Raw genomic sequence first — 25394 nt, 5'->3', positions numbered from 1 at the left:
AGCCGCACTTGCCAAAGAACTGGAAAAACTGAACACTCCTTCAGAGTCCCGAGCTAAACCAGCTGCATGAATTATAGACGGAATGAGTATAGTTCATAAAATTGGAATACCCAAATCGTTTGGAGATGTCGCAGACATGGTAAAGTCTATGGTTTTACGAGAAGGCTTAGAATGTCAGCGAATAGATGTAGTTTTCGATGTATACAGAGATTTTTCTATTAAAAATGCCGAGATATGCAGACGGGGTACAAAGTATAACTTTCAAAAACATCACACCAGCGCACCCTATATCGCAGTGGAGAAAATTTCTATGCTCCTCAGTAAATAAAACTAATCTCATTAGGTTCTTAATAGAACAATGGAAATTAGATAAGTACAATAAAAAATTGGGAAATAAAACACTGTATGTAACTTGTGATGACAAATGCTACTCAATCGTGAGTGACAGTTGTACGGAGGTTTCGGAACTATTTTCCTCCCAAGAAGAAGCTGACACCCGCATGCTACTTCACGCTAATAACGCTGCTAATAAGGGTTTAAAATCAATAACGTTTTGTGTCGAAGACAATGACGTTTTAATCTTATGTGTAGCATTTTCTAATCAGATTGCAAGCCCAATGTTTTTTAAATGCGGAACCCAAAATAGGACAAGATTCTTAGACATAAGGAATCTATCAGAATCCCTCGGACAATCAGTCTGCGACGCCCTAATTGGTTTTCACTCCTTCACAGGTTGTGACACCGTTAGCTCTTTTTCTGGGCGTGGTAAAGTTAAAGCGCTGAGAACAATGAAAAATAATTCCAAATTTCAAAACGCCTTTGCTAAACTCGGGGAATCGTGGGAAATTGAACCTTGCGTTTCTGAAGACATCGAAGCCTTTACTTGCCAAATATATTTATCGCGCAACAAAAATTCGTCCGTCAATGACCTTAGATACAGTCTATTTTGTTCCAAAAAAGGAAAAATAGACTCTAGTCAATTACCACCCTGTAAAGTTTGTTTATACATGCACATCTTGCGCTCCAACTATCAAGCGTGCATCTGGAAGAAATCTCTACACGTAAATCCTGAAATTCCATCACCAATAAGCTATGGATGGAAAATTGAAGGTGATAGCTTAGTGATCGATTGGATGCGGACTAGTCCAGCACCGCAAGCGGTTTTAGATCTTTTATCGTGTAATTGCTCGCGTTCTTGCAAACTTCCAACCTGTTCGTGCATGGTAAATGGATTACCCTGTACCGATATGTGTAAATTACAGACATGCAAAAATAAAAACCCGGAGGAAGAGGTTGCCACACCAATATTCGAACTAGGCGACTCCGACAGTGACTCCATTACTGATAGTGATGACGACTTGTAACTTTTTGAATATTATTTTAAAGATTTCCAGCCATTATAAAATTGAAGTTTGAAAGCGATCTTGTATCAAAAAATATTACCCTTACTTTTGTGACATTAATTTTTTTTTTATAAATTTGGATTGCACCATATTTATATTAACGAAAACAAGGTTAATATTAGTAATTAAGTGATATATTTAACTATGAATCGCACTAATACATACATAATCGTATTCCCCTCGTCAAGACCTTTAATTTGAGTATATGCATCAAGTATTTAGGGCGATTTGACCACGAAACCACATTTTATGGGGCGTGGCCTTTACACGTGACCCCTGGACGTGACAACATCGTGTTCACACTCAATCGATGGCATTTTGTTCAAGGAATTTTTTTATGTACTTCTCCTTTTAATCGGTTGAGAGGCTGACGAGATATACGATTCGAAAGATTCACCAAAATGACCTTTGACCCCCTTTTACCCTATTAAGCTACCCTCACGAGATTGCTATCACGTCAAAATTTTATAAGGGGGTCATAATGTACAACGTGGTATAGGTAGGAATTTGCCCGCCCAGGTGGTACCAAAATTTTGGTTGGCCGACGGACTATATATAACGGCTACTAAGTAGGCAAACTTTACCCGTATTTAAAAATTACTTTTTAGTTATAGTACAGTCCTATTCTTAATTATGATTAAAAGGAATTTATAATTTAATAAAAACGTTGATTCGTGGGCCAATGCGCGTTGGATGACGTAATGAGAAAAATTCCATAAACCTTAACATTCCCAAATTAAAGCGGCTTAAAAGTTCCGTGGCAAAATGTATGTAAAGTCAGTAAAGTGCTTACTCTACCACTGAGAAAAAAAATTCTTAAAAATGTTGTGCATTAATAAAGCTATTGTGATGACGCAAAGCAATGTGGAAAACGTCACTACTGGGGGGACTATATATTTTTAATAACGTTATATTATAGAATTCTTGATTTATTTTATGGAGATATATTTTATATTTAAATTAAACATGTAAATAGTAATAACACTACCATGACTTAGGACAAATTTTGAAATACGGGAAAAGTTTGCCTACTTAGTATGTAAAGGCCGTTATAGTATAAGGTACAACGTGGTATAGGTAGAAATTTGCCCGCCCAGGTGGTACTAATTTCTTAAATATCGACTGTTGGCCGACGGACTAATATAGGCTGAAAAGCAAAACTCCCCTCTCAATACACAATAGATTTCAGTACCAGATTAGGTACGATGCCACTTAGGGCGATACCACTAGGTACTGTTCTACTTAGGACGATGCCACTTAGGGCAATGTCTCTTGGTACGATGCCACTTAATAAGATGTCATTTGGTACGATGCTAGTTAGGGCGTTTTCAATTGGTACGATCTTCTCTAATACCAATCCCTTCTTAGCCGCAGTAAAATACCCAGGGTTACCTATATATCCCCTTTTTTCTCAGCGTAGCAGAGCATTTTCCTATAATTTCATCTTAAGGCTATTGTTTAAAATGAATCAAGGTTCCACCGAGATTTGAACTCGTATCGCTGGATTCAAAATTGAGAGTTCTAACCATTACACCACGAAACCGGCAAAGTCTAAAAAATCAAAAAGGAGTTTTAGAAAAATAATTAAGAATTTCCTTTAAAAATCATGTCCAACGAAGAAATTATTTCATAATTATGCTATTGGTTCCAATGAATCAAGGTTCAACCGAAATTTGAACTCGGATCGCTGGATTTAAAGTCGAGAGTGCTAACGATTACACCATGGAACCAGCAAAGTCATAAAAATCAAAAAGGTGTTATAGAAAAAGAATTAAAAATTTCTTATAAAAACCATGCCGACCGAAGAGATAATTTCATCATCACGCTATTGTTTCCAATGAATTAAGGTTCCACCGAGACTTGAACTCGGATCACTGGATTCAAAGTCCAGAGTGCTAACCATTACACCATAGTACCGGCTAAGTCATAAAAATCAAATTGTATTTTTAGAAAAATAATTAAGAATTTCCCATAAAAACCATGTCCACCGAAAAAAATTAAAATATTTAAAAAAAAACATGGCCACAGAAGAGATAATATCATTTTCCGGCTATTGTTTCCAATGAATCATGGTTCCACCGAGATTTGAACTCGGATCGCTTCATTCAAAGTCGAGAGTGCTAACCATTACACCATGGAACCGGCAAAGTCATAAAAATCAAAAAGGAGTTTTAAAAGAAGAATTAACAATTTCTTACAAAAACCATATCCACCGAAGAGATAATTTCATATTTAGGCTATTGTATCCAATGAATCATGGTTCCACCGAGATTTGAACTCGGATCGCTGGATTTAAAGTCGAGAGTGCTAACGATTACACCATGGAACCAGCAAAGTCATAAAAATCAAAAAGGTGTTATAGAAAAAGAATTAAAAATTTCTTATAAAAACCATGTCGACCGAAGAGATAATTTCATCATCACGCTATTGTTTCCAATGAATTAAGGTTCCACCGAGACTTGAACTCGGATCACTGGATTCAAAGTCCAGAGTGCTAACCATTACACCATAGTACCGGCTAAGTCATAAAAATCAAATTGTATTTTTAGAAAAATAATTAAGAATTTCCCATAAAAACCATGTCCACCAAAAAAAATTAAAATATTTAAAAAAAAACATGGCCACAGAAGAGATAATATCATTTTCCGGCTCTTGTTTCCAATGAATCATGGTTCCACCGAGATTTGAACTCGGATCGCTTCATTCAAAGTCGAGAGTGCTAACCATTACACCATGGAACCGGCAAAGTCATAAAAATCAAAAAGGAGTTTTAAAAGAAGAATTAACAATTTCTTACAAAAACCATATCCACCGAAGATATAATTTCATATTTAGGCTATTGTATCCAATGAATCAAGGTTCCACCGAGATTTGAACTCGGATCGCTGGATTCAAAGTCCAGAGCGCCAACCATTACACCATGAAACCGGCAAGGCATAAAGATCAAAAAGGTGTTTTAGAAATAGAATTAAACATTTCTTACAAAAACCATATCCACCGAAGAGATAATTTCATATTTAGGCTATTGTATCCAATGAATCATGGTTCCACCGAGATTTGAACTCGGATCGCTGGATTAAAAGTCCAGAGTGCTTACCATTACACCATGGAACCGGCACAGTCATAAAAATCAAAAAGGAGTTATAGAAAAAGAATTAAAAATTTCTTAGAAAATCCATGTCGACGAAAGAGATAATTTCGTCACCACGCTATTGTTTCCAATGAATTAAGGTTCCACCGAGACTTTAACTCGGATCACTGGATTCAAAGTCCAGAGTGCTAACCATTACACCATGGAACCGGCAAAGTCATAAAAATAAAAAAGGAAGTAGAATTAAAAATTTCTTATAAAAACCATGACCACCGAAGAGGTAATTTCATCTTTAGGCTATTGGTTCCAATGAATCATGGTTCCACCAAGATTTGAACTCGGATCGCTGAATTCAAAGTCCAGAGTGCTAACCATTACACCATGGAACCGCCAAAGTCATAAAAATCATATTGTATTTTAAGAAAAATAATTAAGAATTTCCCATAAAAACCATGTCCACCGAAAAAAATTAAAATATTTTAAAAAAAACATGGCCACAAAAGAGATAATTTCATCTTCCGGCTATTGTTTCCAATGAATCAAGCTTCCACCGAGACTTGAACTCGGGTAACTGGTTTCAAAGTCCAGAGTGCTAACCATTACACCATGGAACCGCCAATGTCATAAAAATAAAAAAGGAGTTTTAGAAGAAGAATTAACAATTTCTTATAAAAACCATATCCACTGAAGATATTATTTCATCATCAGGCTATTATTTCCAATGAACCAAGGCTCCACCGAGATTTGAACTCGGATCGCTGGATTAAAAGTCCAGAGTGCTAACCATTACACCATGGAACCGGCACAGTCAGTAGTTAACCCCCCTTTTTCTGGATACGCGTGGGGGGGCGCGTGCTTTCCCCCACGCGTCCACAGCTGCGTGACGGGGGGGAATGAAGCGGGGAATCGCGATTCCGCCCCCCCCCCCTCGGGCGCGTGTCACGCGCGCGTGACCTGAATAATTAATGAGATTAACAGGTGTTAATTAATTAGCCTAGTTAGTCGACCTGTCAATCAACCAGTTCAAGGTCAATTAAAAAAGGGTGAATATTAATGAGCGGGGTTTACCGTTATGGGTCATTGACCTGTTATATGGATAGTATAGTACCATGTGTTTGGTAAGCGCGAAAAGGATCAATGAACAAGTGGAGGGGAGGTAAAGTTTGTATTTACTAGTTATAAAGTTTGTACCTTTGTAATTACCAGTTAACCGTTAGGGGTAGCTATATGGTTAACAACTCATTAGCATTTTTTGCGTGAATTTAACATGTGTTTTGGGAAAGCGACGCGAGGATCAGTGAACAAGTGGTTAAACTCTATAGGTCTATTACATGTTTGACATGATTTTGGCGGGGAAACGGGTATAGTTTGTACTCTATAGGTCTATTACATGTTTGTACCTTTATAATTAACCGTTAGGGGTGTTTGACCTGGTTGCTATATGGTTAACAACTCATTAGCATTTTTGGTGGGGATTTAACATGCGTTTATGATGATGTAAGCGCGAAAAGGATCAATGAACAAGTGGAGGGGGGTAAAGTTTTTATTTAATAGTATAAAAGTTTGCATGGTTTAATTACCTGACAACGGTTAGGAAGCGTCTTTGGGATTATGGACCTGAACAAGTGATCTCTTTTACTGGATGTTATATGGTTGAACTCTTAGCCATTTGGCGGGTAAATCAGTATATTTGTTTATAACAGTTAGGCAACGTCTTGGGGGTTAATCAACAAGTGGTCTTAAGTAGTAAATATTAAAGAGTTTTATAAGCTGTGTTTTAACGTTAGGAAGCGCGGTAAAAAAGACTTAACAGAACGGGGTAAAGTTTGGAGGCTGGTCTCTCTTTTAACGGTTGTTATATGCACTCTTAGTAATTTTGGTTGGAAATTCATGTGTTTTGGCCGCCTGGTTTTTAGGTTATTAATCTTTATGCACATAAAAAGTAAAGACTCTTAAACGCACCTCCCCGAAGCGCGGTAAAAATGATTCATATTTAGGCTAACAACACATAACGGGGTAAAGTTTGTAGGCTGGTTTCGAGTGGTCTCTCTTTTAGCGGTTGTTAGTCATTTTTGGCTGGAAAATTCATGTGTTTTGGCCGCCATCTTTAATGATTCATATTCAAACGGGTTCTGTAGGGTGTATTGAAATAGAGGTCACGTGGCTGAACTCTTAAAATTAGCATATTTGTATGTTTTATAACCGTTAGGTAACGTCTTGGGGTTAATCAACAAGTGGTCTTAATTTTGGCCGCCATCTTTAATGTTTCATATTCAAACGGGTTCTGTAGGGTGTATTGAAATAGAGGTCACGTGGCTGAACTGAAGTCTCTAGTCCTAAGGTAGTGCCTTGGGTGTAAGCTGATAAATATTATGACAATGCATCATGTATTAATTTTATATTACCGTTAATGAGGACGCGCGGTAAACATTGTACATTACGGGTAAAGTTTTATTGTTAAGCCTAGCAATCGTAAATAATAAGCCTAAAATTTATGAAATGTAAACTGTGTATTCAAGGTTATTTTGGGGTGAAGAAATTAGGGAGTTTAGTTTTTTATTGGATATTGCAAGTTTTTTAAAATACTCAATACGTTAATGACGGGATAAAGATAGTATATCCTGTCGTCCGTTAGGAAGCGTCTTGATGGTCATCTCAAGTAAACATTTGTTCAAGGTCAATTGAAAAGGGTGAATTACATAATGCCAAAAGACATTTCAATAACTGGCGTGTGTAACAAGTTTTCCCTATATGGTTCGATCAAAAAGCCGCGTCACGTGATCATCTGATTTACGGTTATTGAAAAAGGTCTTCCATAAATTAAATTATTATAATCATGCAATGCTGCCATTTTTCGCCACTAGGTTGGTAACTATGGATTTGGGTACATGTTCCTAATACCTAAAACTGTTAGTCTAGGGAGAATGATAGGAAATTAAAAAAAACATTATTTTTAATATTGCCACTTGGGGACGCTAGGGGTCGAGTTGCGTTGGGGACATGTTAGATATTTTTAAGTGTAGAAAAATTAATTAATTCTGAGGGTGGCGGCGTCGGCGTTTTAATAATTATCAAATACTTGTAAAAGTATATTTACATCGTCTTTGTTATGTTAGGTTGACTTCTTAACAGTACATAACGGGGTAAATTGTCAAGCGTGGCCATCTTTGCTATTTTTAGGAAATGTATTTAAGAAGCGCCATATTTCCTTTAGATCACGTACAATGTTGTTTTGACGCTTATAAACAAGTTGTTCCCAACGGTTTTTTATATTAACACGTACCTAAAAGCCGCTAGATGACTTGGGCCTTTGGTATTAGCTGATTATTATTATGACACTGTTTCGGCATCGTCATTTTAAGTTCAATGTTAAATTCGTTAACCTCGCAGTTTAAAACAAGTTGTCCTTATATTAAGAATAAGCTTGGTACGTCAGGTATTATTAACAACGTTTGCAGCTCTAGCCTTATAAATGTTTCACAGATGGTTGTTAGTAAAAACCACCTATGGACTATAATACAGTGAAATGACCGAAAAGGTAGAAACGGTCATAATAAAAAGGGGCAAAATGCTAACAAATTTAAAGATAATACTTGGTCTTAAAGAATATAACTCGGACCAAAGAGTCAAAAAGCTATAACTATTATTGAAAACATTAACAGTTACTCTTTGTTATAATTAGAGTATTATAATTCACCCATTTAACGCATACTATTATTATTTTATCGTCACAAGATTGACTTAGTTAAATATAAAATGGTCGTTGGTATTTCATAACGTCATTCTTCATGGAATAATTTACTGGCAGGTGTTTCAATTTTTAAAAAGCGTCGTTTTTACCCGAGAGGTAATGGAAATGGTTGAAGGGAAATATTTAAGTTGCGGAAAGTCGATAAGTATGACCAAAGTCAAAAAGCTATAACTACTATAATCATTAACAGTTACACTTTCTGTTATAATTAGAGTTTACAAAAATCTTAAAGTAGAATTGTTAGTTTATCTCCCGTGTTTTTAATGTAAACATCCTATATAAAAAATAATTGCTTGACAAAGTCTTCGGATAATTTAGGTGTAAAAAACCGTTACAAATTATTACACATGTGTTATAGAAGTTCCTAAGCGTCCCGCTAGGGGATTTTAGTTTATTACGAAAATTTACACATGTATTAATAAAAAAGCGTTAGATAAATTAGCATGTGTTATAGAGTTTCCTAAGCGTCCCGCTAGGGGACTTTGTAAATATAAATAGAGGCGCGCGTTGATTTGCATTTATTGCTCAACTTGCATTCGACGCGAAGAAATTGTAAGTACATTTTAAAATTTGGGGAATTACATTTTTTAAATGACCGTTTATTGTTATTATTCTGGCACGATCAGGCCCGTCTTAAGACCTTTTAGGGCCCTGGGCTAAATTATTTTTAACACTTTTGCGATCCCCAACGGTAAGCCTTTGTATGTCCGTTGTCTAAATTCAACTACACAATAATCAAACCGAAACTTTACAAAAGTATAAGATAAGACTACTGAAAATTAGATTTTTACTGACAGTGACTCGCTGTTAGGTTTTAGAAATTGTAGGTACCGTATGATACGCGATGTGACGATGAGTCAAATTACTTTAGACATAACTAAAAGATACATAATATTAAATGAACATAAATAATATTTACCAACTAAACCCTTATCCCTAGCCGGGGTCCCAAATTTGGCTGGGGCCCTGGGCTGTAGCCCATTTAGCCGATGCCTTAAGACGGCCCTGGGCACGATGGAAGTTGAACGAAGAGTAATAGATTATTCAGTCTGTTTTTATTGAATTTTAGAAAAAGTTCGTGCATTGCACCGAAACACCCAACTGTTCACCAATAAGGTCAAACGTGGTCTCGAATATAAAGGCGAAAAGCTTTTCTACAAGAAGACTTATTATGCCACGAGGTTCTCGACAACTCATCTAAACAATCACCATTCAAACCAGTTGATGCGCCACCCAAAAGCACCCCATCCAAGCCAGGTCCATCTAAGCAAGTAGACGACGGCTGGAAGGATATAGTCGTAGAGTTTTCCCGCCATAAAAATTTCGGGATAAAAATTGCCAGTATAACAAGTTGGCAAGCCAAAATATAACTCTCCTCGGAAGAGTTCACTGAAGCGTAATTGTATCCGTGGTTCTGCGGTAGAACGCTCACCTGTCGTGCAAGAGACGTCTATAAAAATCGTGGACTTACGAAAAACTATTAAATTTGCAGAATTCCTGTGAAGTTTACGACAACGATTCAAACCGTATTAAATATTTACGCAGGACTTTAAAAACACCATAGCCCTCGATCTTAGCACCCGTTTCAACCCTAAAAACTTTTACTCAATAGATAAAATCATTGCCAGTTCTTCTCGAAAGTATAGGTGTAAATCTATGCTATTCGAGTGTAATTTTAAAAATTTAGACCAATTAAACCACGCGGATATCAGTAACCAACTGACCCGTATTTTCCAATCAATATTAGATAGAATAACGGCCGATAATTTAGGCTATACGCGCGTCAGGGTGGTGGTAATTTCCGATGAGCTGCACGATCCGATAAATTTCCAATTAATGAATATCAATGAGTTGACAGCTGAGAGAATTTTAACGGGGATTGAAAAGGTAGCGCAGTCCGTTAAGACAATTTATTTAGAATCACCCCTCAGATTCGACCTAATATTTCTTCAAGATACCCCTATGAGAGGACCCCCTCGCAGCGTTAGAACAAGAAGTTATGAATGTCTAGATCAGTATATCAACCAGGGTAACACATTTATTCCCATTAGAAATACGGACAATTTATGTTTCACGAGAGCCCTGGCGGTGGGAAGAGTTTTGGCCGACTATCAGCATTTGAAAAGTTTAGGTCAGGGTGCTAGTTTTAACATCTATAATTTAAAGACAATTAGAAACGGGACAAAACCCGAACAAGAACTTGAAGCCAAAAAATTACACGCCCAAGCGGTGGTTCCCGAAGGCCCCGTAGAAATAATTGATATTAACCGATTCCAAAATATATTACCCGACTACCAAATTATATTAATCTCGGCGGACGATAATTTCGATAAAGTGTTTATTGGACCTTTCAAAGAAAAACAAATTTTCCTCTTAAAAATTAAAGACCACACCCACGTCGTACGATCTTTTTCGGCCATGTTTGGGGCAAAATATTATTGTAAATTTTGTCTTACCCTGTTATATAAAGACAAAGAAAAAAAAGTCACGACTGCGGACCCGAGCTTAAATGCCGCCGATGTCGCGGCCCCGAATTCCACCCTAGTTTAGATCAGGTTACCCGTTGTAATGACTGTAATCGGTATTTTGCCGGACCAAATTGTTTCTCCCAACACGTAGAACTAGGAACCTGTCAGGTTTTAAGGCGCTGTTTAAATTGTGGGAAAGACTATGAAGGCAATCATAATTGCGACAACAAATGCGCTTTTTGCAAAATTGAGCATCCCAAAAACGAGTGTCACGTCCGCCCATTAGAAATAAAATCAAATGAGAAACGACTATGTTATTTTGATTTTGAAACCATAACGACTGACACTGCAATTAGACCAATTTTAATCATTTCCGCGATGCAAGAAGCGCCATTTTCGACCAATTATGATTACCGGAAATTTCACGGCTTTGATTGCGTTCAAAATTTCCTAGATTATTTATTAGCATGCCAGGTGACAGTTAATGGTCGCAAAAGAGTTACGCGGCCTCTCTTTGAAAACGTCATATTAATAAGCCATTTTGGGAGTGGTTTCGATACGCTCCTTATTCTTAACGGTCTATTAAAACGAAAGATTAAACCCGAGATAATTTATACCGGTTCCAAAGCCCTGGGTATGTTTCTCGCCCAATTTAAAATAGCCTTTATCGATAGTTACATGTTCCTACCTACAGCCCTTCGAAATTTCTCGAAAACTTTTAAGATTGTCCAAAAGAAAGGTTATTTTTATTATTCATTCGCTACGGAAAACAATTTAGATTATATCGGCGCCCTCCCCGAGAAAGAAGATTTTGGTATCGACCAATTTACGGACGAGGAAATCGTAGAATTTAATCAATGGTACGATTCCCAACGTTACGTCGTTTTTGATCTAAATAAAGTTTTAACCGAAACTTTTACAGAAAGGATTCGATAGTTTTAGAAATTTATTTTTAAAAACAGTCGATTTTGATTTGTTAGGGTCAAACGCCATAACGTTGCCGGGAGCCGTCACAAATTTATTCCTTAGTAGATTTGTCGAACCAAACACTATCGCGATAGTTCCGGGGACGGGTTATAGGAAACGGCATAGTGTCAAGGCCCTAAAATGGTTAGCTTATTTGGGGAAAAAACTCAACGTGACATTTCAAACGGCTCGATCGCTAGGTGGAGAACATGTAATTTACCCCTATCGATTAGACGGTTATTGTTCCTCGCCCGAAATAATTGCTGAATTTTACGGCTGCCATTAACATAAATGCCCACTACACACTGACCACCAGGCTTACGATAAACAGTTAAAAGATTCAAATTTAAATATTTATCTCAAAACCTTAGACCGCGAAAATTTTTTAAAAAAGGAAAGACCTAATGCGCAGTTTATTAGTATATGGGAACACGAGTATGATGAGTTAGTAGAAGACCCAGCAATTGCGAGTTTTTGCGATTCCCTACCCTTTACCAAACCGATAGGAGCGAGAGACGCCATTCGCGGGGGGAGGGTCGAAAACTTTGTAATTTACGCCGAAGCCACTCCCGATCGACCAATCAAAGTCGTGGATTTCAATAGCATGTACCCTTCCGTCCAGATGAGTTCCTATAAATATCCCAAATCGAGCCCCGAAATTATAACTTGTAACTTTAATTTTTCCGTTAACGCTTATTTTGGTCTAATTAAAGCTACGGTGCTGCCACCTACCAATTTAAACCTCCCTATTCTCTCAGCTAATATAAATAGTAAAATTTATTATACTCTCTGCTACAAATGTGCAGCTGAACAATGTTTCGAATGTACCCATACTGATCGAGAGCGTAGCATAACCAACGTGTGGACGACCCCCGAGTTTTATCTAGCGATAGAGTACGGTTACAAAATTATTACAATTCACGAAGTACATCATTGTCAAGAGACATTCGATAAAGATTGTCCGCTATTCGATGACTATATTCGGCTTTTTTATAAAATTAAGGTTCAAAATTCGTCGTATCCAAAAGACATAATTACATTAGAACAAAAACTTAATTATTTACGAGACTTTAATGAAATTGACGGGTTAGATTTAAATTTAGACGATATAACCGATAATCCCGCTTTAAAGGCTATTGGTAAACTTAGTCTAAACAGTCTGTGGGGCAAAAATTCCATTAATTTAAATCGAGGCCAAAGTGTTTTTACTAATTCTTATAAGGAATTAGTCGAAATTTTGGCCGATCAAACCAAAGAATTAACTGATTTTAAACTACTAGACGATGATATAGCCTTAGTCTCCACTCGTTTTCGGGAAGACTACGTTCCAACTTATCGGAAAGGGTCACCAACGATAGGCGCGTTTGTAGCTAGTTACGGCCGTATTAAATTATACAAATTAATGGCTCAAATTGGTCCTAATTTAAATTATTTAGATACTGACTCTGCTTTTCTTTATATGAGTAAAGACTTGAATATACCGCTAGGGACTACCCTAGGTACATTAGCTGACCAGTATCCCAATGAAAATATAAAAGCCTTTGTTTCCTTGGGATGTAAAGCTTATTCAATTTTATTCGAATCTGGAAAGATTGTCACTAAACTGAAAGGCATTACGTTGACTAAAAAAAATCAGTCAATTCTAAACTTTCAAGCTTTAAAAGACCTTGCTACACGCAACCAACAATTGAAATACAGCGTCGAAGTCCCATTTAACGTGAAACGTTTAAAAACGGGGCAGCTTTTCCAAAAACCAGCTGAAAAACTCGTTGGATTTACGTCAAACAAGCGGATCTTTAGAAGCGACGGTACCAGTATCCCTTTTGGCTACAAAAATATCATTTAAAATTAATTGTATCTATAAAAATATGCATTGAGTTTTTCAATAAATTTGAATGTAATTAAAAATATTTTAATTGTATAAATTATTTGTTTTTTTTAATAAATTAAAATGTACCTATAAAAATTGATTCATTTCGAAAAATGGGGCCGCTGAATAGTGTCGAAAATGATTAGTTTCTCTTAAAAAGACACTGATCAAAAGGCTGGGACAAGCTGGCGTGTAAAAAGCGAAAGTTGTTGCCGTTCTAGCTCTATACGTTAAACGAACGCTCTCCATCTGCCCTGTCTAAGCCCGCAGGATATCTCGGCGCTGGCGGTTTGGCGAGAGAGAAGACAGAGGGAGGCGTTACGCACGCGGTGAAGTTATTCAAAACACACATTCCTCATTCTACGAAAAAAAAAATGTTTTTATTAAAATATCTCACAACCGTTATATAAACTCTAATACAATTAGAGCATTGGTTTTAACATCGGGGGGAATGTACTTAAATGTCCATGACATCCGGAGGAATAACAGCTCATGAAAAACGTGATCTGAATATCTCATTTCGGATTTTTATTCTTTTTATAAATAAAACTTAGTAGGTGTTGGTAATAAAAAATCGCGATTGGTTTAGTATACAAAATAGCCGATTATCAACTCGTACAACAAAAAGTAATACAAATCGTAGACCTAAACAGATTTAAAACTTTGTAAATATCTGATAACCGTAAACTACCTAAATTTCTAATAAAATATTTTATTAATATTTCTGGTAGAATATGAACTTTCAAAAACAATTAATGAGAGCTATTTTGGTCAGTTATTGAGATTGGATTGAATTCATATTTTATATCTCACGTTTCAAAAACTTCAAAGCTAGAGAGTAACCTGTCTTAAAGTTGAAAAACTTCACGTAATGTTCTATATCAACCATGTACTTTTATATTTTCTTTCCATTGCCATTAAAAATATTCAATGTGCTATTAAATTTCGTTGTAATAATTTGATTACAGACACATAGATTAAAAAATTAGGTAGTTGTAAAACACAACGATTTTTTTTATCTTATTCGCTTTTTATACTAAGAAACGTATTCTTTGCCGCGATATTGAAATCTCCTAACAAAAAAGTCCTGAAAGATTAAGAAACTAGTCTATTAAATAATAGCCAGGCTAAAACCCAAAGCGCCACCAAATCGTGAAGCGACTTTTACATTAAGCAGGTGGCAAACAAAAAAACTTGTGTTTAAGTTGTTAACTAAACATGATTTTCTGTGAAATGACCCTAAAGTTTAATTGCCAACAATATTAACGAAAATATCAAATCGATAGGCTGCTACGTATTTTGCAAATTTCGTTAAAAATTAACTTGATTAACTGAGTGTTATATTATAATCTAAATAAAATAGTTATTAAATGTCTGTGTAGTATTTCTGTTATGTAAATTTTTTAAAGCTCTTATGTAAGAAAATAGTCTTTGGCCATTTATCTTGCTGTACTTTTTATTGTTCGTATAATATACAGGGTCTTTTTTTTTGCTCGGAAAAGTGTTTTTTTTCAAAAACTATTTATAGTACCGATTTCAAATTTGGAAGGTCAATTCTCTATACCGGGGGACATCAGTTTGAGAAATTTGAGCGTTTTCGGTAATGTTTTTCACCAATTTTGAAAAATTATTTTTCGACCACTAGGTGCGAGATAAAAAATTTCTATTATAAAGTTGTAGGCCGTCATCGAAAACCCTTAAAAATTGTTCACTCGACGAAAAACAATTTATTTATCAGTGAAAATTCGAGCTTGAAAAATTTACAAGTTGGTGAAGCCAAATTACGATTGTTTGAAACGATAATTGAAACCGAATTACCTAATCCAGTTGAAACTTTGGTTAAAAAAACGACCGGATTTAAAAAACACGAGGCTATAGGTCAATCCTAAACATGCATTGGGTATTTAAAGGAAAACTTTGGGAGATTATTATCAGTGTTTGATAATATTCCGAACAATGCCTCGTTATTCAGTAGCTGAGCGTACCGAGATAGTTGCCATTTACTATGGAGAAGCAGCGCAAAACCTTAGAAGAGTGACTGAAATCTTCGCAGAAAGACATCCAAATGGAGCACCATCTGTAAATACAGTAAGACGAGCAATTCACGATTTCAATCAATTTGGTAACTTGCAACCTAGGTTTCGCGGATTGGGTCAACCGGATTTAGACTTCGAGAACAATGTACTCGCGTACTTTGTGGCATATCCTCGTCACAGTTGCGCTAACGCCGCTGCTGATTTGGGTTGTTCTGCAAATCGTGTGTGGAAAATTCTTCGTAAGAATCGCTATCACCCATACAGAGCTACGCTCCACCAAGGACTAATTGACGGAGACCATCAAAGACGTTATGAATTTAGCAACTGGTTACTAAATGCTGTCCAAGAAGATAGACAATTTTTGCGCCATGTTTTGTTCTCCGACGAAGCGTCATTTTCTAGAGATGGGCCCTTTAATCATCAAAACAGCCATCTTTGGTCTGACATCAACCCACATTGGGGTTTTGAATATCATCACCAGGTTCAATTTGAACGGGTCAATGTTTGGGTTGGACTTGTTGGAAACCGTTTGATTGGTCCCTTTTTCCTGCCGACGAACCTCAACGGCCAAAGGTATTTACATTTTCTACAGAACGAACTGAGTGACGCAATCGACGACCTTCCATTGGCTGAAAGACGTCAGTTGTGGTTTCAGCAAGATGGCGCCCCTCCGCATTTTTCCCGGCAAGTAACTGAGCACCTCAACAACGAGTTTCCTGAAAGGTGGATAGGGAGAAATGGTCCAGTGCATTGGCCAGCAAGGTCACCTGACCTAACACCGCTGGATTATTTTCTCTGGGGATTCGTTAAAGCAAAGGTATACGCCACGCCCATTGAAACTAGGGAGGAACTCATTAGACGAATAATCAGTGCTTGCCGAGACGTCACACCAGAAATGGTAGAGAAAGCGTTTGAGAACTTAATTGTCCGCGCACAAACCTGTGTTGCAGCCAATGGTGATATTATTGAAAATGTTTTGTAAAAATTTATGTGAATAAAATATCTGCATTTAAAAACCAAACGTGTACATTTTTTCAAGTGTGAAAACTCTACTACGTTTGTATTAGACTTGTTCCCGTTTCAATTATCGTTTCAAACAATCGTAATTTGGCTTCACCAACTTGTAAATTTTTCAAGCTCGAATTTTCACTGATAAATAAGTTGTTTTTCGTCGAGTGAACAATTTTTAAGGGTTTTCGATGACGGCCTACAACTTTATAATAGAAATCTTTTATCTCGCACCTAGTGGTCGAAAAATAATTTTTCAAAATTGGTGAAAAACATTACCGAAAACGCTCAAATTTCTCAAACTGATGTCCCCCGGTATAGAGAATTGACCTTCCAAATTTGAAATCGGTACTATAAATAGTTTTTGAAAAAAAACACTTTTCCGAGCAAAAAAAAAGACCCTGTATAAGTTGATATACTATATAAAGTATGTCATAATTTAAAACTACATTACCCCCTCTCGGAATAAATTGCAACTCTATTTGAAATCTTAATATAATTGACAATATCGATTAATAATAATTCCCATTGAACCGTATAGGAGTGAAAATCTCAATAACTGACCACAACACCTATAAGTTTAAAAAGATAAGAAATCACCCTCTAAATAGCTCTGTATTTAGAAATTATGTTAATGCTATTAAAAGGATGAATCTCCTAGTGGTGAAAAATAGCAATTGAATACAATAAGGTTCTAAATATGGCTGCCACTTACGAAAATTAACGAACCGTACATGTTACAACTTGTTATAGTCTATTAAACCGCTGCGGAAACATTACTCGCGCCGCTTGGTTAACACGGAATAATAATATACGATAGATTAGAGGATTTTTTAACGTTTATTGTGAGTGCGAACCGACCTTGTTATGTAAATATTTCGTATAGTGGCCACGTATTCATAAGTTCTTAATACTATTATGTATTCAATACGCGAACTTATAAATGCATTATATTTAGAAGAATCGTTAATGTTTCAATAGTAACATATCCAGATAATAACAAAAGTCTGGTACTTCAACCCGCACTAATCCTAAGAGTAAATACTTAGTTTATTATATGATTAAAGACGATAGTTTCCTATCATTGTCCCATAACTAAAACATGTCCGATTGGTAAAACTTAAAGGTTATATGTTACGAATATACGTAAACTAATATTTTTGAAGGAAATGTACACGATGTGCGTAAAGACATTGTATACAATGAAACATTTATAAGGCCAGAGCTGCAAACGTTGTTAATAATACCTGACGTACCAAGCTTATTATTAATATAAGGACAACTTGTTTTAAACTGCGAGGTTAACGAATTTAACATTGAACTTAAAATGACGATGCCGAAACAGTGTCATAATAATAATCAGCTAATACCAAAGGCCCAAGTCATCTAGCGGCTTTTAGGTACGTGTTAATATAAAAAACCGTTGGGAACAACTTGTTTATAAGCGTCAAAACAACATTGTACGTGATCTAAAGGAAATATGGCGCTTCTTAAATACATTTCCTAAAAATAGCAAAGATGGCCACGCTTGACAATTTACCCCGTTATGTACTGTTAAGAAGTCAACCTAACATAACAAAGACGATGTAAATATACTTTTACAAGTATTTGATAATTATTAAAACGCCGACGCCGCCACCCTCAGAATTAATTAATTTTTCTACACTTAAAAATATCTAACATGTCCCCAACGCAACTCGACCCCTAGCGTCCCCAAGTGGCAATATTAAAAATAATGTTTTTTTTAATTTCCTATCATTCTCCCTAGACTAACAGTTTTAGGTATTAGGAACATGTACCCAAATCCATAGTTACCAACCTAGTGGCGAAAAATGGCAGCATTGCATGATTATAATAATTTAATTTATGGAAGACCTTTTTCAATAACCGTAAATCAGATGATCACGTGACGCGGCTTTTTGATCGAACCATATAGGGAAAACTTGTTACACACGCCAGTTATTGAAATGTCTTTTGGCATTATGTAATTCACCCTTTTCAATTGACCTTGAACAAATGTTTACTTGAGATGACCATCAAGACGCTTCCTAACGGACGACAGGATATACTATCTTTATCCCGTCATTAACGTATTGAGTATTTTAAAAAACTTGCAATATCCAATAAAAAACTAAACTCCCTAATTTCTTCACCCCAAAATAACCTTGAATACACAGTTTACATTTCATAAATTTTAGGCTTATTATTTACGATTGCTAGGCTTAACAATAAAACTTTACCCGTAATGTACAATGTTTACCGCGCGTCCTCATTAACGGTAATATAAAATTAATACATGATGCATTGTCATAATATTTATCAGCTTACACCCAAGGCACTACCTTAGGACTAGAGACTTCAGTTCAGCCACGTGACCTCTATTTCAATACACCCTACAGAACCCGTTTGAATATGAAACATTAAAGATGGCGGCCAAAATTAAGACCACTTGTTGATTAACCCCAAGACGTTACCTAACGGTTATAAAACATACAAATATGCTAATTTTAAGAGTTCAGCCACGTGACCTCTATTTCAATACACCCTACAGAACCCGTTTGAATATGAATCATTAAAGATGGCGGCCAAAACACATGAATTTTCCAGCCAAAAATGACTAACAACCGCTAAAAGAGAGACCACTCGAAACCAGCCTACAAACTTTACCCCGTTATGTGTTGTTAGCCTAAATATGAATCATTTTTACCGCGCTTCGGGGAGGTGCGTTTAAGAGTCTTTACTTTTTATGTGCATAAAGATTAATAACCTAAAAACCAGGCGGCCAAAACACATGAATTTCCAACCAAAATTACTAAGAGTGCATATAACAACCGTTAAAAGAGAGACCAGCCTCCAAACTTTACCCCGTTCTGTTAAGTCTTTTTTACCGCGCTTCCTAACGTTAAAACACAGCTTATAAAACTCTTTAATATTTACTACTTAAGACCACTTGTTGATTAACCCCCAAGACGTTGCCTAACTGTTATAAACAAATATACTGATTTACCCGCCAAATGGCTAAGAGTTCAACCATATAACATCCAGTAAAAGAGATCACTTGTTCAGGTCCATAATCCCAAAGACGCTTCCTAACCGTTGTCAGGTAATTAAACCATGCAAACTTTTATACTATTAAATAAAAACTTTACCCCCCTCCACTTGTTCATTGATCCTTTTCGCGCTTACATCATCATAAACGCATGTTAAATCCCCGCCAAAAATGCTAATGAGTTGTTAACCATATAGCAACCAGGTCAAACACCCCTAACGGTTAATTATAAAGGTACAAACATGTAATAGACCTATAGAGTACAAACTATACCCGTTTCCCCGTCAAAATCATGTCAAACATGTAATAGACCTATAGAGTTTAACCACTTGTTCACTGATCCTCGCGTCGCAAAAAATGCTAATGAGTTGTTAACCATATAGCTACCACTAACGGTTAACTGGTAATTATAAAGGTACAAACTTTATAACTAGTAAATACAAACTTTACCTCCCCTCCACTTGTTCATTGATCCTTTTCGCGCTTACCAAACACATGTTAATATACTATCCATATAACAGGTCAATGACCCATAACGGTAAACCCCGCTCATTAATATTCACCCTTTTTTAATTGACCTTGAACTGGTTGATTGACAGGTCGACTAACTAGTCTAATTAATTAACACCTGTTAATCTCATTAATTATTTAGGTCACGCGCGCGTGACACGCGCCCGAGGGGGGGCGGAATCGCGATTCCCCGCTTCATTCCCCCCGTCACGCAGCTGTGGACGCGTGGGGGAAAGCACGCGCCCCCCCCCACGCGTATCCAGAAAGAGGGGGGTTAACTACTACAGTCATTAAAATCAAAAGGTATTTCTAGAAAAATAATTAAGAATTTCCTATAAAAATCATGTCCACCGAAGAGATAATTTCATATTTAGGCTATTGGTTCCAATGAATCATGGTTCCACCGAGATTTGAACTCGGATCGCTGGATTCAAAGTCCAGAGTGCTAACCATTACACCATGGAACCGGCAAAGTCATAAAAATAAAAAAAGGAGTTTTAGAAGAAGAATTAACAATTTCTTATAAAAACCATATCCACTGAAGATATAATTTCATCATCAGGCTATTATTTCCAATAAACCAAGGTTCCACCGAGACTTGAACTCGGATCATTGGATTCAGTGTCCAGAGTGCTAACCATTACACCATGGAACCGTCAACGTTATAAAAATCAAAAAGGAATTTTAGAAGTAGAATTAAAAATTTCTTAGAAAAACCATGACCACCGAAGAGGTAATTTCATCTTTAGGCTATTGGTTCCAATGAATCATGGTTCCACCGAGATTTGAACTCGAATCGCTGGATTCAAAGTCCCGAGTGCCAACCATTACACCATGGAACCGGCAAGGCATAAACATCAAAAAGGTGTTATAGAAAAAGAATTAAAAATTTCTTATAAAAACCATGTCGACCCGAGAGATAATTTCATCATCAGGCTATTGTTTCCAATGAATTAAGGTTCCACCGAGACTTGAACTCGGATCACTGGATTCAAAGTCCAGAGTGCTAACCATTACACGATGGAACCGCCAAAGTCATAAAAATCAAATTGTATTTTTAGAAAAATAATTAAGAATTTCCCATAAAACCATGTCCACCAAAGAGATAATTTCATATTTAGGCTATTGGTTCCAATGAATCATGGTTCCACCGAGATTTGAACTCGGATTGCTGGATTCAAAGTCGAGAGTGCTAACCATTACACCATAGAACCGGCAAAGTCATAAAAATCAAAAAGGAGTTATAGAAAAAGAATTAAAAATTTCTTATAAAAACCATGTCGACGGATGAGATAATTTCATCATCACGCTATTGTTTCCAATGAATTAAGGTTCCACCGACACTTGAACTCGGATCGCTGAATTCTAAGTAGACAGCGCTAACCATTACACCATGGAACCGGCAATATCATGAAAAACAAAACAAGTGAAAGCGGGTATGGAACGCCAAAAGTGTCACAAGCAACACTTTTGGACATGTCAAAAGTTTTTTACTAGTGCTTTTCCGTTAGCATTCATTGGCTTTTAATTCACCGAATCCCATCGAATTTGCAACGTGTCCACCAATAAAACAATGACAATTTAAGCTCATTATTCATTCAACCATTAGAAATTGGCTGTTTCATTTGGGCGTAGCTGGGGACGAGTCACGTTTTTACTTGACTCGACACAATTTATACATGTCAAAATTAATTTTAGACATGTCAAAACTTCATTTCGACTAGTGCTTTTCGTTTTGACTAGACAATTTCTTCACGCATCGCGATTGGACTAGAGGTTTTTAAGGGTAACTGGACAGAAATATTATTAACATAATTATTGAAAAACGCCATTCTATTGGTTTATCAAAATTTATACAAAGCCTTTATTGGCCTTTACGTGTCACGTGAAATAATTAAGTTACATCCTTAAAAAATCTCATGCCTTTATCACCTCCTCCGACAAATTGAACATGTCAAAAAATTTCTCACTAGTTAAAAACTGTAGTCAAGTACGCCAAAGGTGTCACAATTCCCGTATAGAAATCTAACGCGAGCCGAAAGTGTCACAATACAACAGTTTTCGACTAGTCGAAACTTTTATACACGTCCAAAATACGAGTCACGTCAAGATTTCGGCACTAGTTCGGAAATGTGTCGCTTAAAAACGTTTTTGACTAGTCTCGAAATGTCGCGACTAAAGCTGCGACGGCTTTCAACCAATCACAATGGTGGAAATTCAAACTACTTAATCGCGAGTGTTGTAAATTTCTGTCGCTTAGCTCGCAAAAAGTGTCTCAAACTCTCAATACTACGGAACGAGACATGTCAAAAACGTTTTCACTAGGCTTGATCTCAACGATTAAATCTGCGATGGATGTATTGTTTCTACTTTCTTTATTATTTCCGTTTATTCTCCGATAAATCTACGACTACGTCATCTGCTGCTACGTCAGTATATCGTTTTTGGTAGCAGATAATTCCTTTAATTTATAGAAAGAATAACATAAATAATAGTGACAGGATTGGCAACTTCATAGACAAAAAGGATTTAAGACGTAGGCTTCGTATGATATTGCAAAATAAACTTGGCAGTACGAGAAGGCTGCGTCGGAATTGAGATTCATTAATTTTTTTATTAGACGGTTTCGAAACTGAAAATAGAAAGGGTGCGTCAAACCTCAATGTGTTGTTTTTCGGAATTGAAATTCATTAATTTTTTTATTAGACTGTTTAGAATCTGGAAATTGGAAGGATGCGTCAAATCTCAATGTGTGGTTTTTAACTCAGTCTTAGACGAAGTGCCCCTCTGAGTCTCAGAGGGGCACTTCGTCTAATGAACGCCCTTGGGCCGCTACGGCCGTGACAAAATTATCTAGCTGATGAGCTCTTGTTTAAAGAAAAATTCAGTTTTAGAATTTTAACGCACCTCTATCGTATACCAATATAGGAGTAGACAATTTTAAAAGGCAGGGAAATGTGCAAATCCTCATAATCCGGTTTTAATCAACCTTAGTATTAATTTTGTAGGCTGTAGCATTGATTTATAGGTTGCTCAGAGCACTCTCGGATTGCTTGTATAATGAAACCGTCTTCGATAGGGAAAAGAAGAGCAGCTCAGATATGAATTCCTGAGTTGCACCATCTCGAGAGATAGCAACTTTTACGTATTTGACCACACTGTGAAAATTTTGTATTCCATTCGGAACAGCACCAAATCTGAATCAACGAACAGTCAAACCTAATGGACAACGTTATAGTTTGCAGAAATATCATATGTAAAATTATAGGCCTTGGTCTACATAATAGTGCCGAGCGCTGTGCCGCTCTCTGCCGTCCGCGAAAATATCAATATCACACGCCTAATAATTCAAAGAATTTAATTTTTCATGTAATCCAATAATGTTTTAAAATTGGAATCAATAACAATAATTCAAACTTATCTTTCTATACCATCTAAAATTACCCACCTTGATCGTAGAAACTCTAGCGGATAATTCTGCGACAAGTCTCCTCTATTTTTGACATGTAGAGTACAGTTGGGAAGAAGACGGGACGAAAAACTTGTTGCACTGTTGGACGAAAGTAATCCATTGTTTACGTCTTGTCAATAGTTTTCAATTACGTTTTCTAAAATGGGAAAATTTTTCAAACTTTCGTTATTATTTTTCGAATATAAATTACTTAAATTAACACAAATATCTTAATACACAATATCCCTGTGTATTAGGCTTACAACTAATAAAACGTCGTTAGTTACAGTTACGTTACACTGTATTCAACCTTAGAGCAAGCAGAACACTCTGCTCAGACGAATGTGCTTTATCATCTGCTAGTTCGTTTCTCTTGTTCTTTTTGCACGGGAAGACTAATTTCGTTACCATCATGACACCAGCGTTAGACATAGGCACTAAAATAAATGCTCTGGTTACTAACATTTATCAAAATCTGGGGGCTCACTAGTCAATTTGACTAGTGAAAAATTTACCTTAATATTCATAACTAATGGCAAATATGGCCTATTATAAATCCATCATCCATCAATCACATTTTATTTAAAAAAATTATATCATGTAACTCAACTGATAATAAACTTCTATTTTAATTCTGACGGGTAAACCAAAATGTTGGCTACCCCCATTTTACCCCACTATTCAGTGACTACTAAAAAAATATCCGTATGTCCAACACTGCATGCCACTTGCGTGGGCAGAGTTTTCAGAAGTGTTCGACGTAATTTAAAACCATTGGCAAGACGTAAAATAAATGAAATTCGTCTGCTAGCAATTCTGACTTTTCGCGGCGTGTTATTCATCGGCAGCGCGTATACTTTTACCTAGTAATCTAATACTTCCGTTTCGAAGACACTTTTCTCCTAGGTACTCCATGTGAGGTAAAATTGGTTTGACTATCTCGATATTCAAAGATTGCGACTTACGGAGTAGTATTACCAAAGTACAGACCCGTCTCCTGAGCTCTTCGGAGTTCCATTCTCTGTGGCGACCAATTCATTGGCCGATGCCAACTGTGTTCTCTAGTTCACGCACTTTCTATACTCTTTGCGTATATTGCCTGAGTACAAAACATCGCTAAAGATTTCTACTCACCTGGTTTTACACAAACCAGCTCCGGTCTTCAAAATATCTAACAGAAATCGGAAAGCAGCATTTATTTTGCCAGTCTTAAAAACACAGTTGAAATAATTTAAACATGTTGGTTATAAGGCTCGCTTTCTAAAATCTAACACGTTGAAAGGATCCTTTGCTAAAATATCGTTAGTTATTAAAAACAACGCAATGAGATTTGACGCATCCTTCCTATTTCCAGTTTCTAAACCATCTAATAAAAAAAATTAATGAACCTCAATTCCGACGCAGCCTTCTCGTACTGCCAAGTTTATTTTGAAATATCATTCGAAGCCTACGTCTTAAATCCTTTTTGTCTATGAAGTTGCCAATCCTGTCACTATTATTTATGTTATTCTTTCTATAAATTAAAGGAATCGTCTGCTACCAAAAACGATATACTGACGTAGCAGCAGAAGACGTAGTCGCAGATTTATCGGAGAATAAACGGAAATAATAAAGAACCAATACATCCATCGCAGATTTAATAGTTGAGATCGAGCCTAGTGAAAACGTTTTTGACATGTCTCGTTCCGTTGTATTGAGAGTTTGAGACACTTTTGGCGAGCTAAGCGACCGAAAGATTTACATCACACGCGATTGGGTAGTTTGAATTTCCACCATTGTGATTGGTTGAAT

The 25394-nt window shown here is 36.5% G+C and overlaps 11 non-coding genes across 11 annotated transcripts; all 11 read right to left on the bottom strand.

Annotated features, from left to right (window-relative positions):
• Positions 1-3248: 3248 nt before the first annotated feature.
• On the bottom strand, positions 3249-3320 carry TRNAQ-UUG (transfer RNA glutamine (anticodon UUG)). Its single transcript has one exon. It is a non-coding gene; the product is annotated as a tRNA-Gln (tRNA).
• Positions 3321-3473: 153 nt separating this feature from the next.
• On the bottom strand, positions 3474-3545 carry TRNAQ-UUG (transfer RNA glutamine (anticodon UUG)). Its single transcript has one exon. It is a non-coding gene; the product is annotated as a tRNA-Gln (tRNA).
• A 302-nt stretch (positions 3546-3847) lies between these two features.
• TRNAQ-UUG (transfer RNA glutamine (anticodon UUG)) lies at positions 3848-3919 on the bottom strand. Its single transcript has one exon. It is a non-coding gene; the product is annotated as a tRNA-Gln (tRNA).
• Positions 3920-4072: 153 nt separating this feature from the next.
• On the bottom strand, positions 4073-4144 carry TRNAQ-UUG (transfer RNA glutamine (anticodon UUG)). Its single transcript has one exon. It is a non-coding gene; the product is annotated as a tRNA-Gln (tRNA).
• A 115-nt stretch (positions 4145-4259) lies between these two features.
• TRNAQ-UUG (transfer RNA glutamine (anticodon UUG)) lies at positions 4260-4331 on the bottom strand. The gene has a single exon. It is a non-coding gene; the product is annotated as a tRNA-Gln (tRNA).
• Positions 4332-4632: 301 nt separating this feature from the next.
• On the bottom strand, positions 4633-4704 carry TRNAQ-UUG (transfer RNA glutamine (anticodon UUG)). Its single transcript has one exon. It is a non-coding gene; the product is annotated as a tRNA-Gln (tRNA).
• A 107-nt stretch (positions 4705-4811) lies between these two features.
• TRNAQ-UUG (transfer RNA glutamine (anticodon UUG)) lies at positions 4812-4883 on the bottom strand. Its single transcript has one exon. It is a non-coding gene; the product is annotated as a tRNA-Gln (tRNA).
• A 15664-nt stretch (positions 4884-20547) lies between these two features.
• Positions 20548-20619, bottom strand: TRNAQ-UUG (transfer RNA glutamine (anticodon UUG)). The gene has a single exon. It is a non-coding gene; the product is annotated as a tRNA-Gln (tRNA).
• Positions 20620-20735: 116 nt separating this feature from the next.
• TRNAQ-CUG (transfer RNA glutamine (anticodon CUG)) lies at positions 20736-20807 on the bottom strand. The gene has a single exon. It is a non-coding gene; the product is annotated as a tRNA-Gln (tRNA).
• Positions 20808-21108: 301 nt separating this feature from the next.
• Positions 21109-21180, bottom strand: TRNAQ-UUG (transfer RNA glutamine (anticodon UUG)). The gene has a single exon. It is a non-coding gene; the product is annotated as a tRNA-Gln (tRNA).
• Positions 21181-21294: 114 nt separating this feature from the next.
• TRNAQ-UUG (transfer RNA glutamine (anticodon UUG)) lies at positions 21295-21366 on the bottom strand. The gene has a single exon. It is a non-coding gene; the product is annotated as a tRNA-Gln (tRNA).
• Positions 21367-25394: the final 4028 nt, after the last annotated feature.

The sequence above is a fragment of the Leiobunum rupestre genome, chromosome 6 (assembly GCF_980474605.1).
Source record: "Leiobunum rupestre chromosome 6, qqLeiRupe1.1.hap1, whole genome shotgun sequence".
NCBI classification, from domain to species: Eukaryota; Metazoa; Arthropoda; class Arachnida; order Opiliones; family Sclerosomatidae; genus Leiobunum; species Leiobunum rupestre.
Note: the sequence above shows the minus strand (reverse complement) of the source record. Positions and strands in the feature narration are given on the sequence as shown.